The sequence below is a fragment of the Pseudopipra pipra genome, chromosome 8 (genome assembly GCF_036250125.1).
Source record: "Pseudopipra pipra isolate bDixPip1 chromosome 8, bDixPip1.hap1, whole genome shotgun sequence".
Classification (NCBI taxonomy): Eukaryota; Metazoa; Chordata; class Aves; order Passeriformes; family Pipridae; genus Pseudopipra; species Pseudopipra pipra.
Genome location: NC_087556.1, coordinates 14,840,890 through 14,862,019, shown reverse-complemented (window position 1 = coordinate 14,862,019; position 21,130 = coordinate 14,840,890). Strand labels below are relative to the sequence as shown.

The following is a 21,130-nucleotide window of genomic DNA, read 5'->3' as shown; positions in this document are numbered from 1 at the left end:
TGATGCCCCCCAGGACAGGGTTGGCCCTCCTGGCTGCCAGGGCACTGCTGACTCATTCAACTTGAGGTTGATAATTCTCAGTGGTAAACATCTCTGCACTTGTGCAGAAAGAATGGATCTTCCAGGGAGCCACTAGGGCAGTCTTTGCATGTCTTGATAGCACCTATTACCCTCTAATGATAACTGATCTCCTTTTTTTGTTTGGTTTTTTTGTGGGTAGTCAAGCAAGAACCAGCAGCATGTCTGCTGTTGTGATGGTATCTGAGATGCTTTACAGTGGTGATATGCAGCTTCATAGAACTGGACTACCTTGCAAAATAAACCAGGATCACCTGTACTGAATTAAAGAATAAAGTCCACTGAGCTTAGAATCATAGAATCATTTAGGTTGGAAAAGACCTTTAATATCATTAAGTTCAACCATTAGCTTACTTTACTGACTCATCAGGAAACCTTCACAGCTTTTAAAGAAAGCTTGACTCATCAGTTGCAGAATGTTGATATGTATCAGAAATATCCTATTGCTTTGACCAATGAAACTTGTTTCCATCTAGCACGTCTAATCAATCTATTCCTAGGCTCCTAAGCTACTTTTATTGTGTAAAATTTTTCAGAATTGAGAAAACTGAAAAAATTTCAATTTCAGTCAAGTAAAATATTTTGCTTAAATGAAAATTAAATGCTTTGCTTGGGATTTACCTATGTTTAATAAGTTTTTTCCTTACTTGAAAAATGTTTCTGAAGAAGCTCCTTTTGAATTTTTTCATAAATATTTTTTTAAAATTACCAAAAGTGAATAATTTCAGTCCTTTTCAAATATTTTGAGGTTTTTTTCCCTTTATGGAAACGAGTGAAAATGAAGCAAGTTTGCAGAACCTTTTGTTTCACCAAGCCTACATTCATCCCCCAAAATGTTTTTGTTAAAGCATTGAGCCTAGATTAATTCTGTGAGTTACTTTTCTATTTTTTCATTTACTGGATGGATCGCCATGTAAATTTTGCATTATGTTTTGCCATATTTTGAAATCAGTTTTCTATAAAAACACTTATATTAGGTTTGGGGTGGAGAGAGAGGAGAATATGAGCTGTTGGATAAGAGTAGTGTTCTCACTGAGCTTCGATTGAAGCTGTTTTGACTGTATCTGGCATTTAAAAGGCCAACCTGCTCATACCCTGTTACCATAAAGAAATTTGCCAGGAAGGCAGGTGTCTAACTATACAGGCAATCAGATTACAGAGCAAAGTAATCATGATTTCCGATTTTCAGCATAGGTTGCCACATTAGCACATGTATTTTGGAAGAGAGGGAAAAGTAATCAGAGAAAGATAAGGACAAGGATAGAGATCATTTGAACCAGTACAGTTCTAATAGGGTAGTAAATTTTATGTAGTGTTTATTAAACTATTTTGTTTCTTTTATATTAAAAATAGGTCAAATCTATCTCAAAATGAGAAAATCCCCGAGTTTGCTTTCATTTGTTTTTAAGAGTTACTGAAATGTAGCATTGTGTTTCTTGCGAGGCACCGTTTGCACACGTCTGCAACTCTGAGTGAGTCACAGCTGCAGAGTTTCTTTAAGGCATGCATGCTTGGCTTTGACATGCTGAGATTTATGGTGAGATTTAAGTTCTTGTACCAATGGTGACGTTTCCTGAATAGTTTTCATCCAGATGGTCTCTGAGAGGATAAGGTTTAACAAGATTTATTCACTGAGAGGGGGCAATGTGAATTAAAATTACAAGGGGTACAATATATATACTAATTTTTTGCCATTCACTGCCTCATGAAATGTAGAAAATTCTTGCTCTCCATTTCCCCCCCAAACAAAGTTAAATGGAGTTGCTTCTTTCAACATATCGTTCCACTCTGAGCAGATTAGGGCTCTGGCAAACAAGTGCTATCAATTTTGTTGGGGTGGAGGAAGGGGTTACTGCCCTTAGCGTCTACCCTGCCACTTTACCCCAGTCTTCCACCCTACTGGTGGAGGCAGCAGATGTAAGCAAGTGCCAGTTTATCAACTATTACAGTTTTCAGACCACTGGCAGTAAAAATTAACGGGCTGGCTCAGAGCTCTATGGACGAGGGCTGGACCATGTCGCTTTCTGATGGCTCTGTTTCAGCTACTGGTGGGAGACTGCTGCAGACAGCTGGGAGAGGTAACCTCTTAAGCCATTATCACTAGATCCAGCACAACCTCTCTGACTGAGCTCCAAGTCTTGAGCCTTTGAGAGCCACTTGGACTAACAGCACTATTTGGGGTCCTCAGGCTGAATCTTCAGTGGGTTGTAGGCTCAGTTAAAGTCAGTGGAGCACCAGCAGTTTGTGTAGGCTGAGGATCTAGGCATGGTAATTCAGATTGTGATTGCTGAACCTAGATTTTCTGGAAAATGCATGTGTTTTGCAAACAGAAGAACTGATGTTATTTCATATAAAGACCTTGTAGGTTTTTATAAGGTTATTGGCTCACAGTGAAACAATTAAGCATGTGCTTAACTACTGCGAGATAAGTATCTTCACCAAAGAAAACTAAATGGTATTGTTCCAATGCTTAAACACTTTGTAAGCATTTTGTTGGACAGAGTGAGAAGATTCATTGTTTTCCAGGTTTGTCTACTTAAAATACCAATAAGTCACTATGGAAGCTCTAGATCTAGTGACTTATTCAAGTTCTACTTAAAAAAAAAAAGTTGAGTGGTTTTATCCATTTATTGCTTTCCTCACTTGCAGGAAGTATTGAAAGTATCTTAACTGTTAACAATTTGGCTTATTTAGCAGGATCAACACATTTCAGTTTGAATATCTTAAAATTGAGCCAAAACTCCAGTGACAGAAGGCAACAAGTTCATCCTAGAGGAGTATTTATAGAAAAATACAGTGTCCTGCTTGATAACAAGAAAAACCCAAATTTGACATTTAGCACCTTGAGCATGTTCAGGTTGGTATTTTTTATTGTTTTGCTTTTCTATCTCATATTATTTGGGGAAGTACATTTCATTCATTGCCTGCTGCCAGTTCATCTCTAACATCAGATCTTCACAATCACTGATTGTTCTGGAGTCCTTCAATTTCTGAGTTGTCAACTTGTGATTCTTTTATTTTTGAAAGGTAACTACTCGACATTTCATAAAATTGTCTGCACTTTGTATTGTCTCAATTTCATCAGTCTCAAGTACAGTTACTGAAAATCCCCAATTGCTTTTATAATGTTGGGCTGGGTGAACAACATCTCTTTAAAATAATGGAGAATAAGAAGTGAGATGACTTCATGATTGTTCTTTATGGCTAAGAATGGCCAGTCTGAGTAAAATGTAAAAAGGTTAGTAATTGTAATGAAATAGGCCTCACTGTATTGTTGCAAGTTAAAAATATGCCTCTTGCCTCAGGGTTTGCATTAATATTGTTTGAGAGAAGTAGCATCAATGCACTGTAATAGACTTTTATTAATAGGCCAGCACAGTCATCAGTCTCTGCGCTGGTGTGACGGCTGAATACAGTGAACATGAGCATCTTGATAAGAAAGTAGCAAAATCTATCAATCACTTTCAGCATGAAGATGCTATGATAATTATGTTTACAGTGGTAATAAAATATGGATAAATAAAGTGTTCGAGCCCATGGAAATTGTAGGATCCATAGTGAATATCCTATGAAATACAAAAGATGGCATCACCATAAATTCATCTAGCTGTGTAGAGTGAGATCATTAGTCTCTTGACCCATCTTGCTATTTTTAGAATAAAATTCATGCATTTTTCATTCAGCACTGTTCAATGGAAAAATCACTTCCAGGCTTAAGGCCTCAGTTGCATTCTTTTCTTGCTGTGCTCACGTGCAGGGATTTTCGGTGCCCTTCCTATTGAGGGTGCTGATGCCCTTAGCACAGCAGTGTGGTGGCATTTTTTAGCTTGTGTTAGTCACTTTTTCTTTCCAGTATTGACCAGATAAAGAATGGAGTGTGCTCTGCTTCCTTTTAGGCTGTTCTGTGTGGATGGTTGACTCCATTTATTTAAGTGGAATTACTCTAAGTTTATCATTTAAGGGAAAACAAACTTCCTGGTCTAGTGGCTTCTGGTGTCAACGAGCCAAAGTCTTCTAGACTGAGAAATTATCTCTCATGTGACTGCTGGTCCTGACTTTTTTTTTTCTTCTGTCCTAGGGCACTGCCCCTGACAGGGAAACCTTATGTAGTGGCAACCCATTGCATTTACATAATTTCAATCTCTTTATAATGGCAGGGTAATCTATAGTTTAGCATAGGGAAAAACATGGCCTAGTCTGAGTCACTAATCTGCCCCACAGTAGATAGCACCTGATTTTTTTTTAATTAGTTTAAAGAAAATGAGTAAATTCCGTTCCTGAAAAAGGTACTAGTTTGACAGTCCACAATACTCATATCTTTGTGTTTGTCTGTGGCACAGTCCTGCTCAGGCAGCAGCAGAGGCTTCTCTTGCCAGTGTGCCTCCACCCTGGCCCCTGTAGCGGGGGAGAGGTAACTGTGCTTCCCAAGCTTCATTTAATTCTTGGCGCTGTCTACTGAGAATGGCAACAGAGTTGCCAGTTGTGGCATGCACATTTATTGCTAGGAATTGAGCCAGAACCACCAATCCATTTTGCACAGACAGTGAACAGCAAGGGTAAATACTTCTTGTTCATTACTAACCTAAGCCGGATTTGAACTGATGACTTGGAGGTGAAAGACTGTCTCCCATTCCTTAATCCCCTTAACATTTCAGTCTGCCTCATAAAATTTTCTAAAAACAAATGTAAACCTTGTGTATAAAATGAAATCCAGAGGAGAGAAGAAAATCCAGAGTGAAGAGTGTTTTCTTCTTCAGCAAGCTTCTTTGCTAGTAAAGACCCTGGAAAATTGTTCTCTGATTATTCTCTTGAGAGATTACTCTAATTTCTTGCTGCTGTAGATGGCCATATGATCAATTGTCATCAGTCACTGCCTGATGATGGGTCATTACTTACCAGTGCATACTTGGGGGGAAAAACACATGCAACTTCCATTAGGAGGCAGAGTGCACCTACATCAAATATGAAGTATACACTCAGTTCTCATTAATAACATTTCAAGACTGTCCTCCTAAAGTTCCTAGCACAGAAGCTGCCTTCACAGTGGAAGAACTGAAACTATGAAAGATTTGCAGCTCACAGTCAGGCAAATGAGTATTCCCATAAGTAAAAAAATCTGATTTTCAGTTGAGCATTTCAATAACAGATCGGTTTTATTGAGAAAGAAAAGTAAAGCTCATTCTTTTCTTTCTTTGCTTAATGACCTCCTAGACTGAGAGAGCTTTTATATTTTAATTAATTCATTTAATTAAATTAAGTTACAGCCAGTATAAATATTTTCTTCTTGTTCCATTTCAAAGCTAAGAATGCATGTATGGCACCATGGAAAATGCTGCATCTCATGGGTACCATATTGGTCAGGAAGTCTGGATGTCTTCAAGAACATGGAGAATAATTTTAAAATATATTTCTTTCATATTTTCTAAACATCCTAGCAGCAATTCAAATCAGACAGACTTTCAGCTGAGTAAACTACTGAGAATTAAACAACCTAAAGCAAGCACTGCCCTGCTATGCAGAGTAGCCTTTTGAATGGATTCCGTAAGGGAGGCATCTTTCCTATAAACATGAAGATAGTTTCTGTGTAAATCTCAAGGATTTTCATTTAGGATTTCAAAGCGAAATTTGGCAGATGAAGAGGAAGAAAGTAAGAAAAAGATGGAATTGGAAGAAGCAGTTGATTTTTTGGTCTCAGTAAATGGAGAGCATTGAAATATGTAGAGAAAGGTTTGGGTGAGATGTAGTCACGTTGCTGTGTGTTCCCATCTGGCACTGAATGACACTGGGTCTGGTGCATGCTGTTGTAAATTAACAGATATGCACGTAGGTGTTCTGTGTATAGGATTAGTTTTCATGCTTCCCCCCACTTCCCCAAAGTCCCTTTTCTGTGTGGAAGACCTTTTAAGAAGAAGTCTGAAGAGAAGCAAAGAGAAAAAGAAGGCTTAGCCTCTGACTAGTGCTTCCTGGTATATTTTGTGCAAACTGCCAGTAAGGGCATTAGTGAGTAGTCATGGGCATAGATTCTTACCCATTAAGGGATCCATCCATGAGGGCAGAGTGCTGATTTTTTTTTTTTTTTTTTTTTGGTGTGTGTGTGATACTCTATGTAAAAAAATGAAATAACTGTATTTGAAATTACTAGCAGACCACTTCTTTTTAACTACCTCAAAGTCAATTTTGAAATTCTGTAGGCACAGAAAGGAGTGGTTGACTCAGCCTTCACATCCTCATGGATGCAGATAAGATCCTGCACCTCAGTGCAGAGAGAAAGCTGCAGTTCACAATCTTTAAAATGAATAGCTTGGTTGACTTAAGTTGCTGAGCTGTGACAGTCTGAGTCCTTGCCCAAGACGCTGCTAAAACCTGCACTGCTCTCAGGATTAGACCTAGCTAGTTTAAGCTACTAGGAGTATGTCCCCACCTCTGATTATAAGTGAGTTATTGCAATGAATCTCAACAGCAAGCATTTTGCTTGAAGCGCCTATCAGCTCTGGCCTGCTTTCTGATCATAAATTGACCCTGGATGGTTACTTGTAATATGCTGTTTAACACTGGAATGTACATTTTGGGAAAGGATCTCTTTGGGAAATACCATAGTCTCTATACTTTCAAGCTTAATGCCTCATGCTCGCTCATCTAAATTTATTATGCTGCATGGGTTTAGATGGGGAATTTTATAGAGGAAGTTTGAGCCACAATCCCATTGAAATGTAGGGAGAGCCCAGGATCTCCTTCACTTATGTTGTAAAATTTTACGTAAAAGCCCTTTGCAGAATGTTCAATTTGAAGTAATTTAGGGCTGTGTAGATGCCAGGTGGAGTTACCAAGGGTTCCCAAGGTGGTCAGAGGCCTGACGTCCACTGCAAGTCAGCACGATTTAGGCTTTTCTCTGTATCCTTCAGTTACTACCTTATTTCTTCAGACACTGAAATGTGTTTTTAAGTCTCACCCCTAGTATTCCTGAAAATCCTGCCCTTTAGCTTGTGCACTTTGCTGTTGTTTGACTTCACCACCCCATCGCCCAGCTGTAACTGAAGCAGGAGTGCAGTTACCATTGTGTATTCCTCTCTGGCACCATCTAGTGACTCCAGAACTAGGCTTCCAACCACTACTCTTTTCCCATTTCTAAGCAAGATGTGCTTTCCTTTGGCAATAGCTTAAAATTCGGATCAGTGCAGATGTCGCTCTCATGAAATAAACTCACCTTCAAGCAATGGCTGCAAAGCCTTTTGGGAGAAAGCTCTGTAGTATGGCTCTTGTACTAACAGTTTAGATTCGTAATTCAAGGTGCAAAACTGCCAAAGCACATAAAAAATAATGTGAAGATCTTGGTTATAGATATTTTGTTACAGTAAGAGTCAGGAATGGGTATGTGTGTGTGTCTGTTTTAAGACTGTCATACTCTTGAGCATCTTTTCTAGTCCTAATAAAATGGCTGAGAATGAAATGAGCATACTTAAATTATAGAATGATTCAGGGCATCATGTTGTTAATAATGTAGAGAAATGAGATATAAAAGCTTTTACTCAAGCATACCCTAAAGCAAATTTAAGTAGAGCACACAGCTATGATGCTGATTGTTTTTACAGGTGTTGGCACCATATGAATTAAATGAAGAAAAAAATGGTGAAACATTTATGACTCATTAGAATTATGTGGTTTTCTGTCCTGTCCTAACAACTGAAAAAAGGTGTAATTTACATTTGCAGCCAAATGGCGTGAAGTAACATTATACTTAACCGACATGAAAAGAGGAGACTTCCAGATGACTACTATTCTGAACTTCTCTAGTTCTCAAATGCTGGATTTTCAGTTTCTCATGTGGACTTTTGAGAGCTAACATTATTTCCCCATTAAAAAAAAAAAAAGTCAAAAAGGAATATGGTAACTTTAGAACCTATAGAACATGTGGTTTCAAGGAACCAAGGGCCATTCACTAGGTGCAACACCTTTACAATCAGAATGTTTTTCCTTTTCATCAAAGAATACACTTGATAGATCCAAAGAGAGCCACATCCATGTATTTTTTTAAATAAACTCTGCACCCTCCTTTTCCTCTTTCCTTTAATTTTTTTATTAGAATTGTTCTGTTGTAGATCCTAAATATTTACATGAAGGAGGTATTTTGACAGGCTGATCTATAACAGGAAAGCAACAAATAAACAAATTCATGTCTACAGTGTTTTAGATCCTGGTTTCCTGAGCTGCTAAGTGTTTATTTTTCCTATTGTAAAAACCTTCGTTGAAATACATTCAAAATGGAGTTCACATGGCAGCTTTCAGGCAATATCTAATGTTCTAACATAGCCTTAATACAAACTTCAGCTTCCCATACACTGTGTAGTTGGCTGAAAAAGAAAGCAGCTGATTTATCAGAGCCTCCGTGCTGTAGATGAGTCTTCAGAAAAAGAACATGTTGTACTTTGCAATTGAGACTTTTTTGCAAACACCTAATAAACCAGAAAAGGAAAGTTTTACTGGGCTTTGTGAGCACATTTTTCTCTTCTCACTGGAGCACCAAACCCAGTTTGTAATCCTACTTTCATTTATTTCATTCTCCCCTGAAATTTCTCATAGCACAAACTCACTCAATTCTGGCTGGCTAATTTGCATCTCATGGCCTGCAGTATCTCTTTAGGAGGTGAACTATTAAAAATACATTAGCCTGGTGTGGATAGTAATGGGCCAAATGCTGCTGGTTTTGAAGGCAATCTGGGAAGCCTCATGCTCTTTCTGACTCTTGATAGCTATGCAAGCAAGTTGTTTGCTTTTTCTGTCCTTGGACTTTAAAAGTTCTAGCAGCAGATATAGGTGAGATTATTGTTCTTCTGAAAGTCTGGGAAGTTCTTTTCCAAGCTTGCTCTAATCTTTAATGTTACCCTTATTTCTGTTCTGCCAGAACTGTGTCCTATCAGCATCCAAAAATGTTACACATAACTTTGGCTTGCTTACAGAAGATGATCCAACCACTAACATTTGCCTTCTGTAGCTGAGCGCTGAAAGAAAAAAATAATCCACATTTGAAATGTGAGACTTCGCTGCTGTCAGTTTCTGGAGTTGATTATTAGGACTGTGATTTTTATCTACTCACTTGTACAGTAATTAAAAGCAATTCCCTCATCAGTTATCATCCTGCGAAGCCAGCTTTTAGGCAGTGCTTGATGTACAGTTTATTAACCTAAGCCTACGTTGAAGGAAAGGTGACATAGTTTAAAAAGTAAGAATGAACACATCTGCTCTGAAACAAAGAGCTGAATGTAAAATAGATACTTACTGTTAAACCAGCAAAAATGGCAATGTGATTTTAATTGGCAAAGTAGGAGTAATTACTTGGCTTGGGCCAGGTGTACACCTCCATTCTGTCCACTCCCATCTGTGTCCTTTTTTACGTGGATTATTTTCTATGTGGGTATATCCTGTCGTGATGGAGTAGGTGGTTAAATAATTAAGAAGGAAATCAGGGAATCAATAACAGTTGCATGCTGAAGAGGAAGAGCTATTCAGCTGCCTGACAACCTTTGCCACGCCTTCTAGCAGGTATTGATGAGTACAAATGCGTATCAGTGTCAGCTTCAAATCCAAGATATTTGATGTTAACTGGATACTGTGCCTCTAGCTGCCAACATTGTAACTGAGGACATCTTTATTGCAGGAAAGAAATGTAAAATAATAGGCAAGAATAAGCATGATGTTTACCTGTGATAACTTTTCTGGATGGGTGCTGGAGACAAAATATGAGGCTGAATGAAGGCAAACTGAGTGAACTCAACTGTGGATCTATGACATTGGACTTCTCTTAACTGCTGAAAGTGATATGGAATCTTGTGATAATACTCAAATATTAGAAAGAAAAGCCATTGAGAGAAGAAAATTGAAAGTGGAACACAAGTCCCTAAAGCTTTATATGCACCTAAAGCACCAGCATGGGGGTGCCTGAGAAAGGGGTGTAGAAACAGCTCTGATGTAAAGATGCAGACTGCCCTGTTTACTGATGAAGTTGTGGTTTATCCAGGAAGGGGAAACAAAGAGGTGAAAACCTACTACTGATTCTGCTTCTTTAAATGCATTCATTCAAGGCAGTCTGACAACAGCATGGTGCGTGACAGACAGGAAAGCAATGTGCAACCCATGGTCAGCCAGAGAGAAAGCAGTAAGTGCCACAGAATGTTGTGCCCACCCCCACGAAGTGAATGAAGAACTGCATGGATTTTGTTTTAAATGGAGCTGAACAGTAATCCCAGGAGATTTAAGAGCTGAGATCATGCAGTGGATACATATTTCACACCTGGAGATAGAGACATGCCTGAGATGAGCCAGGAAATGTATCTACAGGCCAGGCATGAATACCCAGTTGAAAGCATATATGGAACAGTGCAAGCTGTACAAAGAATATAGTGATTGACAAGAAACGCCTCATGGAATTCCAGCCCAGCCCTAGGAAAAGGTCAGAACAGACTTGTCAATTTCTAATGAAAGAAACTTAATGGCACAGTAGATTAATATCCCAGTTTTTGGAAGATGCACAGGCAAGAACAATGATCAGAAAACTGAAGGTACAGGTTTTGAAATGTGTGATAACTCACTCACTGGGACCAAGTGAGAGGCTCCTGATACTCTTCATTTAAGCATTTGAAAAATTTGCTAACTTTAAAAACTTCTGCATAAGATTTATGTTTCTGAAAATACACAACACAATAGGAAGATGGCAACAGCCTTGACAGCAGCCAGGAAACTGATGGCAGTGTTAGATGGATAAGGAAGGGTGTTTGGCCTGGTTATTTTGAACCTTTTAAATGCTAAATGTTCCCATGGTTTAAATAGATATTTCTAAGGAAACTAAGCAAGTGCAAAGGACCGAACCCCCAGAGGTTACTCTATGCAGGAAGGCATGTATGAAATTAGTCATTATTATGAAAAGTAACTACAAAAAAATTGTTACTGGGTGCAGGATGTGAAATGAGAAGAATAAGCAGGAAAAATGAAACTCAAGACACCTTACTGTGACTTGAATCAAAGATAGCACCAGGGGATCATAGTCTGTTAGGCTAATGTAAGCAAGACAAAAAGTTTGTGAAGTGTGTGATCAACACAGAGGATCAATATGGCCGATTCTTTTGAGTGCCCTCAATAGTAACAGAAAACAGGGAAAGTGAACGGTACAGAGAGAACTTGGTGGCTTCATCATTGTCATTTGGTGGTGTTTTAGCTACTGCAGATTAGCCTGCCTGGCATCCGTTTGCTACCCTGGTGGAGTGTCAGTCGACTTTAGGTCCTGCGTCATCTCTGCTATTCCTGTGCAGATGTCCTGGATGCCTGACGAGCTCTCAAATGGCACCAGGCACCTGTGTGTCGGGCAGGAATCCTGGCCTTTGCTTTATGAAGCAACACGTTCTTGAAGGGCTACAACAGTGTGGTAATGGCCACAGCCAAGTATAGCAGCAATGAGCAAGCTGGACAAATCTTTAAACAGGTAAACCTGTGCAATAATTATGTTCTGCTTGGGTCTTCTAAGGCTGGCTGTGGGCTGAGCCCTACAGCTTCCTGCCTTGGCCGAGAACGGATCACCTGTGGGGAGCTGTCGGTTCATAGTCGGAAATGATGAAAAGGGATACAACATGTAACAGCTCCCTTTGGGCAGGAGAGATCGGGGAGGGGGATAGGTGGGTCTCTCCAGCCAAAGAGAGGATATCACAGATAAAGATGCTTAAGGAAGATGCTTTAACAGGCAGTCAGGTGTCTATGTAAAACACCCAGAGGAGAAAGCAATTAAAAGACCTCTAGTTGATTAAAAAAAAAAAAAGTTGAAGAAAATGCAGTTAGTCTGAGAATAAACTTAATCACCAAGGTGCCCTTGAAGTTTATCAGACCACCAAGAGGTGCAATATCCTAGACAGGCAATGAGTTCTCAGAAATACCCTTCATCTAATCTTTTTTTTATTATTTTTCCCTACCCTAGGACGATTGATGTGTTTTGGTTTGGTTTGGTTGAAAGACTGAACTAGCTTGCCAGAGGGAATTCAGAGGAAACCAGAACATTTTCCCAAAGAGAAGGTAAAGCCCAGCCACACCTTACAACATCAAATCTTTAATCGTGTACCTGCCTGTATAGCACCAGCAATATTCAGTGTTTCTGTAACATCATTCATACAAGAATTTCAAAGCGCTTCATAAGTACTAATTAATCAAACCTCACAAACACTCAGCAAGCAGCAACTTTGCCCACCAATGAAGTGTAATCACTTCTAAAATGGAACATGATGGAAGTGTGATATCTCATAACATGATGCAACAGGTCAAGGCAAGTAGAACAGGAGCAACTGAGGGCACTTGGGAAGTACCCACCCTTAAACAGCTTTGCGGATACAGTGCTTCACTGGATATGCTTTGTGGAAATATTTGGTAAAAATATTTTTGTGAAAAAGCAGTTTTTGTATTGCACACAAAAGAACATCCATCTCTCTAGCCAGTGGCACTTGCAGTCCTAGAGATCATGAAATAAACCACTCTGATGTGGTTCTTGACCCCCAGGTGCTGCCACCTGAGATTCCCCAGGGAGAGAAGGAAGCGGTGTCAGAGCCTGCAGGGTTCTTCACCCCGATGGGGGTTGGGTGCTGGAACAGGCTCCCCAGGGAAGTGGTCACAGCACCAAACCTGCCAGAGTTGGATGGTACTTTCAGGCACATGGTGTGACTCTTGGGGAGTTCTGTGCAGGACTAAGGGTTGAACTTGATGATCCTTATGGGTCCATTCCAACTCAGCATATTCTGTGATTCCTCTACATTTTAAGGGACCCCCTGGCACCTTTAGTACCTTACCACTCCTTGATGGGTCTCTCAAAGCTGTGATCCCCACCTATAAATCCTGCTCCAGTGCAGAAGCCACAGGGCCTAAATTAGTGCCTTCTCTTGGCCCAGTCAAAGCTGTCAACGTTCCAGTTGACTACGATGAGAGAAAGATTGGGCTGGCTCAGTTTCTTTATATCTCTTTATATTTCTGCCAATCCGATCTTGAAGGGCGGACTAATTCAGATGTATATATGCTGCTAATACTCTGAACATGTGTCTTCCCAATTAAGCATATGTTGAACAACCTTCATCTTTTCCTGTCTGTAGGCAAAACATCTCTGTGCTTTAGGTCTCCTGTCCCATCACTTCTCATCTCTTTTGGAAGCAAATGGGACAGGGACTTTTCTTTTTTTTTTTTTTTTTTGACATCATGCAATAACATTATATTGTACTTGTGTAAAACAATGTGCAAACCATTAAGTACAATAATGAAATGCTGGAAGTTAAAACAATAAGCTTGGATGATTTAAACCTTGCTACATTTTAAATGTGCAATATGTTTGCAAGAATGAAATTGGTCTTTGGGGCTGAATAAATAGTACAGATATCCAGCCCGTTTTGGAAAGAACAAGTAATACCTAGGAACATAATTTAAACCAGTCTTGTAATTAGCTGGTCATTTCACATTACGAGAGTTCTGGTCTTGTAGTTTGGCTTTATAAATGACCCATATAGTCATCTTGTAATTATACATGATCCATTTAAAAAAAACCAACAAAACCCACCAAACTGTTTGGATGAGAATTTTTCCTTTGGCGGAAGAGTGAAGAGTAAATTATTTAGATGGATTATGTAGTACGCTCCCCATTAATATGCCTTTTCAAACTTATTTAAAAACCCAAGATCTGGAGGCTGCTTTAACCATACCTTCAGTTTATCATAATTCTTCCTGACTTCACTTCCTGATCATGAAGTAACAAAGTATTTTTAGTCAAAACTCATCTCTTTGTACTTCCACTGTACTTCTGCTAAATAATGAATATTACTGTGAATGCAAAAATATGGCTTTGTTCCTGATTATGGTATAAACTGTAGAAGCAGAAGGTCTGTTACAGAAGTTCAGTCAAACTTTTGCAGGACTGAATTGAGAACCTAGCAGGACTTTACATTTCCTTGGAAATTGTCTTCTGTCTGCAGCACGCAGTATGAAAAGTTTCTGTCTTTCACACAGGGTCAGCCATGTACCTTGCCAGTACTGAGATGGAAATCAGAACTGTCCTAAGGCTGTTATCAGTTACCATCATCTTTTTAACACCCTTTAGAAATCATTTTGGTTCCCTGGAATCAGGGAGAGTTTTTCCTAGTCACGTTTCCCTTATAACTTCACTTGTGGTAGGTTAATAAGTGATAAGCTGCAGAGGAAGGCATTGTAAAGATGCCATGTGGGTTTTTTGTTTTTGTTTTTCAAATCAAGCATTCTGCCAACAGAGCATGATGGTACAGGTACTTCATTAAACTGACTTTTTGTACACTTCAGTCTTGCTGATTGCTGGAAAGCAGTTACAGCAGAAAGTTGGGAGCTGGCCCCAAATTTGACTTCTATACAATTAAGTAAGGATTTTTTAGTAGGCTGAATTATATCCTCAATATCAGCATGTCTGCAAATAAAACACCTCAGTGAAATAATTTCTAGGGAGATTCTAGATTGTGAATCATGATGCTGTGTTGTGAAATTTTGGCTGCAGTAGCTGTCATTTAAAAGACTTTCTGAATGCATACATTTCAGTCCTCTAAATAGATCCTATTTACCAACCTAAAAATTAAGAAATTATTCTTTCTTTTATTTATGTTTTTTATTCTCTTGACTTTACAGCTTCATTGAATGTACACTATTTATAGATTTCATGCAATAAAAAATACACTGTGTCTATCCACATACATATGCTAGAAACTAAAAGTCGGGGGGGTGAGAAATGAAAAATTCATAGCCTTGGATGTTGAGAAAGTCAGACCTGCTGTATCCCCTTGAAGTCACCTAGGTGAGGCTTTTTGACATAATGGAAGCATCAATGAACTGCTCTTGATTAAAAGTTTGACAGGTTGACACTATCCCCCTGAACTGGAAGACTGGGGTTGAAAGAAAATTTTAATACAAACAGAATTTCATTAATACCACAGTTTGCTATAATGGGGGTATTTTTTTCCCCCCACTGTTTTATTTGCTTAGATGGTGTCATTACCTTTTAAAGGGGAAAGACACTATGGTTAAGCTTTGTCTCAGAAACAATGTCATACTAATGGAACGGGAGCTTTCAAGTGAAATATGAAACAAACTGTCTGGAATTGTTCTGATTCTCCAGGCACAAACGAAACCAGTTTTAATAGGATGGTTCCTTTAAATGCAGGCTCTATTCATTGAGCCAACCCTTTTTTGTAGAGAGAGTGCGGGAATTCATTAAACAATATAAAATAATCAATATAAACAGAATATCAGAATGGCCTTACATCTCCCAAGATCCAAAAATGTAGCATCACTTCACTTTATTACCTTTTGAGAGCTTTTTTTTCTAATGTGGTAACTGTTAGACTCTATCTGCTCTGCTCAGTGTTAGGGCTGTCATGATGAAAGTGCATAAACAATATAAATAATAGTTTTTGGCACATGAAAGGAGCTCTGAGTGGATTGTTCTTTTGGAATCTAACTGTCAGGATTTTTGTTTGACTTTCAGGGATTTTTTATTATTATTTTTTATGTTTAATCCAAAAATTCTTATAATCTTAAATTGATTATTTGAAAAAGCATCATTCTTTTAACATTTACATTGCAATTTAATATTTATAGCTTGATGGCAGGCAATTCTTATACAATTTAGTAAATATTTATTAAATCAGACATGTTCTTAAAGACTTATAGTTTTGTAACCACTCTCTAGTGCTAATACTCTTTGAAGCGGAATGTCAGCCTGCAAAAGTCAGTTTCTATATTGTCTCTCCAGTCCTTGTCTGCAGTGATCCTCCTTGACTTCTTTTCACTGCTGAATAGTTAGATAGTTTAAGTTCTTTTAGATCCTTGATATTATCAGATTATATAACCTCCCACTCCATTCCCATTCATCATCTCTGCAATGTAATATTTGCACATGGATTTTTGACTTTGTATTTGAGATCTGCACAGGTCTTTAAAGCTTTGATTGCATCTCTCCTCATGATGCATTTTTAATTTCTCATTTACAGGCAAGTAAATTGAGTTACTGTGAGTTTACAGTCAATATTTTACTGATACTATTTAATTGTAAGTGTTGAGTTTTTAGATGCAGAGCTTGAGGCATATTTGCCACGTTGATTGCAGACTCATTCTAACTCTTTTTTGAAGATAAGTGTTGAAGTACTGACTCACAGTGGAAAGCAGACAGTGTACATCTTCTCAGTTTGGAAACCTAAAACTAAGCCATCTAGATCAATGAATTTGATGCAATGCTATAAACAGCTTATCCAGTCACCAACAGTCAGTAATAGAACTTGGGCATCTGCTTCACATTTTCTTGTTCTCCAACCATGCCATTCCTCTCTCCTTAAAGCATCAGTGACAGATTAAGTAAAGATGGACATGTGAGGAGTATGGGGAAGAGAATGTTGAAAACAAAGCAATTCAGAGCATTTTATCCTTTGTAGCCAAGTCAATGGCAGGTGTTCTATGTCCTATTACAGCCTTGATAGTGTGTTATGTTGCATCATTTCAGCATACTTTCTCTCAGACTGGATGACTAAATGTCAGTTCAGATAGCAGTTGTCCTATCCAAATGATCCACAGTTGGATGGCAGCAGGTGAACAGAAGACTGTCCAGTTCAGGAGCCTACCCTATCACTCCATACATGGAAGGCTACAGATAGTCCAGATTTTTTAGTGGAAGGAAGCAGATATAAACTAGGAAATATTTTCCTGTGATTTTACAGTTCTTTTGTGATTGAATATGGGTCTACATGTGATGGAGAAAAGAGCTCTTCAGAATAAATATGAATAGTTCTGATTATCTGTCTTCCCATTTATTGACACAAAATGGGCAGTAGACAACGTTTTATAAGCAAAAAATGTTTCACTACATTAGGAACCATTTCTTTGCTAAAACACCCATGAAATCAGCCTCTTGACATATTCCCCAGCAAGTTAATCTGATCGTGATTGGGTCTGAGTGAAATGGAAATGAGAAAATTCCAGGAGCATGTGAGCATACAAGCAGATTTTCAACCCATTCTAAGCACAGGTTGGCTGAAGACATTACTTGTATAGGCCAGTAAATGAAAAGCTGAAGTGCATCTGAATGTAAAAGCCAAAATCAATTTGATTTTAAATGATTTTCAGCTGATTTTAAAAAGCAATGGTGTGGAACTTATGTGTAAGGTTAAAAGGCATCAATTGTATTCCTTACAGACTAAAACAAGCTTATTTTTTCTCCTTTATTCAATTTGTTATTTTGTTTTATCCCACTACTCTTTTCAAGGACCTGTATATCACTTTACCAGTTTTAGTTGGAATTATTGGACCAACAATGCGAAGTATTTTTATACACAAAACTGAACACCAGATGGGACTCCATGAATATTATATTATTCATGGCCAATGAATTAGAGATGCCTTAAAAAAGAAGTCTGCCGTGGCACCTCTTCAGCTTTATTCTAGCTGCGGGATTCTTTTGCCTATATTCCTTGAGTAAACCAATGAACTCTGATCAAAATCCCCTTTGGAAATAGCAAGAGCTCTTCCCGTTGAATTCAGTAGGCTGCTGGTCAGGCTGTGATTACCATTCATTTACTGAGCAAAATGGTCCTGTGGTATAGGATCCATAATGAGTCTGAAGAAATCTGGATTCAATTTTTGTCCTTGCTTTGCCTAATCTTGGCAATCTTGGGAAAAACATTTGTTGTCTCTCAGCTTTTGTTTCCTAAACTATAAAGTGAGGAAAAAAAAAAGGCCTTTATTTTTCATCTTTTGTTATCTGTCAATCTACACTTTACTGGTTTTGTCTAGGGAATTTATTTTTATTGTATGTAGAGCAGCAGCAACCCCTGGTTATCCCATTTGAAAATCAGGATTTAGCTTCTTACAGTACTTGGAATATTGCACTGCTAATTAAATTGGAATTTCAGAAATACTTTGGTCAGTGACAAGAAACTTAAGGTAGTACAGCTCCTCAGATTGGATGGACGGACACTAGCCAGGGAATTCAAATTCTTCTAAGTGATTGCTATTTGTGCTTTCAAAAATGCTTCTCAATACAGATATGGTAAGGACCCAGAATTGTGGTCAAACACAGGTTTGAATTGTGTGGAGAGTTATTCCACAATAGAGGTAGCAAGAATTTAAATGAGTTTAAATTGGAGCAGAATAGAGCTGGCTGAAATTTTTGCACAAATATCCATGATTAAGAATGGTGACAAATATGTCTGTGCTATTAATTATAAAATCTCGTATGATAAGGGATTCAAAAAACCCCTAATCTATTTGTCTGTCAGTATTTTAAATGAGGAGGAAACAAGCTGATTTCTGGGCCTTCTTTACATTGCTGTAAATTGAAGTAGAATTTTCTCCAGAAATTAGAGTGTGTGTCATAAGATCATTTGTATCAACTCTTTCAATCTTCTCTGCATTCCACTCCTTATGGCTTCCTACTCTATGATTTAGTTTTCAGTTTGTATTTATAAGGGGATTTTATCACTAATATTTTTGCACAGTGTAATTAAAAAGCAACTCCTTATTGAATGCAAGGACTCTGAACTCAGTTCCTCATATTTGATAGACTACTTGTAAAGCAAAATGCTAAATCCTATGTATGAAAAGAGATTAAGACCTTCACAAAAGATAAATTTAAGTTAGACTCTTATTCATGCATTTATTTTTCAGTGAAATTGTTTAAGTTCTCAAAATTTGGAACCAGCTTAAGTAACGGAGGGTCTGAAATCTCAGTCAATTCCCTTATCCCTTCGCTTCCATTTAAAGATGCTTCACAGTACAAGATATCAGATTTCCAATCTAGGTATTTACTGTCTGTACACTTTTTACTACAATTTTAAAGTATTCCTTGTTTTTAAAGCTTCTGTCTCTGCAATAGTAAAAACTTAGTGATATAAATAGGCTACTAAAATGGCCATTAGCTAATCCAGCTTACTTACAGTAATACAATTGCTTGAGCACTTTCTTAATTTTCTTTCTGAAAACATTCAAACAATTCTGAAAAAAATATTTGTCAAGCTGAATTTATTCAAGAACTTGGTGCATAATCTTTAATCGGTGTAAATATTATAAAGATTTTGTGCACTTGTATTTTTGTGTGCCAAAATACTGCTATTAAGTTGATGAGCAGTTATACACAACTGCAAAAAGTTCTGGGACAATACTGAATACGAAGTGAATGATATGAATCTATAACAGGTTAACATCTTAAAAGGTATACCTTGCCCTCAACTCAAAAAGACCCTATATACAAGATTTAGAAAAGGTACAAGCAGTGAGCAAGTTTCTGGAAAGATTTCCATATGAGAAAAGGTGAAGCAAAATGGGCTTAGAAATACAGGTGTGAAGGCTGCAAAATTCCTCTTGATACCATCTTAAATTCTATGAAAAATTAATAGGGAATACTTAATCTCTGTTTCTTCAAATTGTTAATAGTGCTTAAACAAATGGAAGTGCTTTTTCACATAAAAATTATTAATAAACTGTGGACCTCTTTGCTGGAGTATATTATAAAAGATTAAGAAAGCAATTAGCTAGACTTGTGAAAGGTATTCTTGCCCATACAATTTAAACCCAAAATCCTTGCTATTGAAAATAAAGGTCTTAATACAGTCTCAGTTCAGGAAGTCTGGAAGAGCTGAATTACAGGATACACCCCATAGAAAGGAGCTCTCTGTGTTATATAATGCTGAAGCATTGCTTTTCCAGAAGTTTTTGGGTTTGTGCTTTCATATTCCACAATGGAATTTGATGGAATGTAGGAAAATCTTACAGCAATGTTATGCCCTGACAGTTGTTTCACTAATTTAAACCTGTCACATAGACACACTGTATCAACATCAAATACAGTTTCTTTCATTTCCAAGTGTGTTGGTAATATACTCTCTCACTCTAGTACACAGCAACTTTTTTTCGTGTCCACATTTCATACCCCAGGTATTAACTTGTGTATTCTATGGCATAAATGTAGAGTGTATAGCAAGTACTTAAAGAAATGGTTCAGTTCACATGGGCAAGGTTTTGAGCTTGACTCCCAGTAGCATATGCATGCACCTAGATGCAAATGTGAAATAAAGCAAGAATGCCTAACCAGAGGCCTACACACTCACTCTAAAATTATCAGAGTTTAGCCCTGGACTGTGTTCATCTCAATAAGGGATTGAAATCCACAGTAAGACCTAACATCCCAGAATTCAAGTCATCCATCTTATGTTGTGAACCATGTTGGACCAGTGATGATTTTTTTTTTCCCCTAGAGCTAATCTGGCACATAAAGGATGAGAACATTAGACATTTGCTTCTTTTTATTGCAAAGTAGTAGCTGTTTTTTGACAGGACAAAAGTTGAATCAGTCTCAGAAGGATTGCACTACCAACCTACTCATTGCTATATGGTATTGTCTCAGCAATGCAGGGCCTGCTGTTATCCATTACTTTTGCTTCTCATAGAGCTGCTCTGGATTAGCCAGGCAGATCACTGGCTGCTTAGCATTTTGCACACTAGCAGCAGAAATAGTCAATCCCTACAAGCTACTCACCTTGACAGAGACAGCTGCACGATTTTTCCAAGTAGTATTTTTATTAGAGTTTGACTGTTACTGGAAGTGCTGACTTAGCCCATGGCTAGAACTCTCTATGGATTCACAGTGTGTTGCACATTTCAAGAAACGAGAGGAACCTCAGGTTTTTCTTATCATCTATGCATGAACTGGCATTGTCAGAGTCTAGGCATGCTTCATGAACCAACAGACTTCCATTATGCCAGGTCTCTGTGAATGGAGTTACTGCATGGCAGAGAATGGTGAAGGAAGCCAGTAAACTTTATTTTTTCTTGTTGGGTCTTCTAAAAGTAAGAAACTCAGCTTTTTCAGGCTGACTTCCCCTTCCCCAGTCCACACACGGCCATTCCGATTAGCCCAGCCGCTTTATCAAAACATTTCTTTCTACCAGCTACAGCAGCAAGAATATGTTGAGCTTATGTGTCAACGAGGGGAAGAGAGGAGAGCTCACCCACCAAAAGGTGACCAGTAGCCAGCTTG

General features: G+C 38.2%; 1 long non-coding RNA gene across 2 annotated transcripts in view; it reads left to right on the top strand.

Moving 5' to 3' along the window:
- Nucleotides 1-8,295: 8,295 nt before the first annotated feature.
- The window catches only part of LOC135417927 (uncharacterized), a 101,597-nt gene continuing 88,762 nt past the window's right edge, over nucleotides 8,296-21,130 (top strand). For both annotated transcript variants that reach the window (XR_010432272.1, XR_010432271.1), the window contains exons 1-2: nucleotides 8,296-11,548; nucleotides 12,035-12,129. This is a non-coding gene — a long non-coding RNA (uncharacterized LOC135417927). The remainder of the gene's footprint in view (nucleotides 11,549-12,034; nucleotides 12,130-21,130) is intronic.